This window comes from Teleopsis dalmanni, chromosome 1 (genome assembly GCF_002237135.1).
Source record: "Teleopsis dalmanni isolate 2A chromosome 1, ASM223713v2, whole genome shotgun sequence".
NCBI lineage: Eukaryota > Metazoa > Arthropoda > Insecta > Diptera > Diopsidae > Teleopsis > Teleopsis dalmanni.
The window spans coordinates 1,847,833-1,850,302 of NC_051846.1; positions in this window are offsets into that span (position 1 = coordinate 1,847,833).

Sequence of the window (2,470 nt, forward strand, 5' to 3'; positions counted from 1 at the left end):
GTTATTTGACATTTTGCAAATTATGTTAGGGTGTTCACCGCACACCTCCGCACCTTAGAGCAATCGTCACTGAGTAAATACCACTGATTTTGATAGACTGAGTAAACTCGCTATAATTTTTATACATTGGGGTACTGCAAGTAATCCTGATAAAGTGATCCATTTTTTATCAAAAAATAATCTAGGAAATTATACTTATATATATTATATAAGTTTCTAATTTTACTTTTATACTAAAGTAGCACACATTAAATCTATAAATTTATGGAAACTGGAATTATTACAAGTACCTTATTATTATAAGATTCTTTCCGTTTATTAAAAATGAAATTTATATAACTTTTAACACATATATGTAATTTGGAATAAAGTGCAGTCTTAAGCACCACATAATATTCTGTGGCAGAATATAAAAACGTTGCAATGAGTGATCTCAAGCATATACAAGTCAAAAGAAGTAGTTGCGCGAAAACACTGCACTGCTTACATCCACTTTTCAAACACAACAACCTTAGCGCGAAGAACAGAAGGCTAATTTATAGCCAGATAATTAGACCAGCACTACTTTATGGGAGTGTCGCGTATAACAAAGCTGCCGACTCTACTTTCCGAAAGCTACAAGTTGCTTAAAGTCAGGCTTTCCGAAGGTTCTTCAAAGTACCGCACGAATAGCATGCTAAGAGACTTTTGAATAGATCCGGTCAAAAAATACATAAGGGACAGAGCTCTGAAGCTATATGCGAAAACCAACAGATTGCCCTACCTAGTACTATCTTATCTTAGAGTAATCACTAAACGCAGAGTGCGGTACGCAGATCTTAGATCAATCATTGAATAATCACGAAGATTATGAGGAATACTCACATTAGTCAGTGAGATGGGTGGGACTCTGCAGAATCTCCCCAGCCATCATAGAGTAAAAGTGCCCAGATGCACTAACTCGGAATAGGCTCAACATAACATAACATGAGTGAACTAGTACATCGAACCCCTAAATCTTTAGCCCTCTATTTTGATGATACTGTATTAATCCTCCTGCTTCATTCCAATATTTAATATCGAATATAACAACTTATTAATATACCCTTAAAGAAATATTTATCCAAATAACGGACACTGCTTGTAATTAACATAAGGTACATTCTCATATCTGCGTTAGATAAATTTGGAAATACAAATACAGCTGGTAGTTTCTTATGCGGTAATGCTTAAAATAATTCATAACTTAATCTTAAATAGTGGTTTTAGTGGGTGCAAGTCTCATACCGCTACAGTCGTACTCTAAGACAGGGTCTTAAGTAAACTAAAACTGCGATATATATGCATTGTACATTATAAGTTTCTGGCATAGACTAACTTACTAAATAAAATTTAAAATTTTTATTTATTTATATTTAAATTGCAGCATTTTTTCTCCATAAACAGATGTGGATTATTTATGCCAATTAGCCAAGTAATGGTATTTATTTTTTTTAAGATTATTAAAAGAAATAATCTTCAGATTTGAAATTCTATACACAAACATATGCATTATATCTATTGCACACAGTTCGTGAAACGAATAAACACAATTATTTTTAAATATTTTAGATTTAATTTATTATGGTTATTAAATTGTGAAATTTAATTTTAGGTTTGTTTATTTTAATTGTTATTGTCTGTTGTAATTTTTTTTTCAAATATTTCAACAAAATTTTTATAAAAAATTTTCGAACATTAGTGAGCTATAACAACAAAAATTTTTTTTATATTATTTTAATTAATTTAAGTTTTGGCTAACCATACATTTTTTATATTAAATTAAATTTTAACGTCAGTTATAACGGTAGTGACTATTTTTTTAAAAGAAACTATTGTATTTAATAAAGAGGTTTCGAACAACAAAAAATTTTATTTATTTTTAATAAATTGAATTTTTGGCTGACTATATATTACTAAATACCCATCATCATTGGTCTTGGAATTATTTCTTATGTTTAATTATAACACTCTATATCAGTCTTTTCTTTAACACTCTATATTTCTATAACACTCTTAATTAATATTAATATTTAGGTACATCTTTTATTTAAACTGATAATTAAATAATTTTTTTTTAATTATGTATTGTCACTATATACTAAAATTATAATTATATATAATGATAACTGGATATAAGTCTTCAGATTTATATTAAACAATTTTTTTCCAACGTCTTTAATTTTAACTGATATTTGTTATACTTTTTTATATAGTTTGTCATTATAATAAATTATGTTATATGTTATTATGTTAAAGTTATTTTTTTTTTAATTTTTTCTTTAGATCTTTAATTTTAACTGATATTAGAATAAATTTTTTGTATAGATTATTTTTTTAAATTTAAAAATTTTTTATTTATACATTTTATTATAATATTTAATTATTATAATAATTAATAATAATATTATAATAATTAGTTATAGTCATTTTAAAATTCTTTTCAACATAT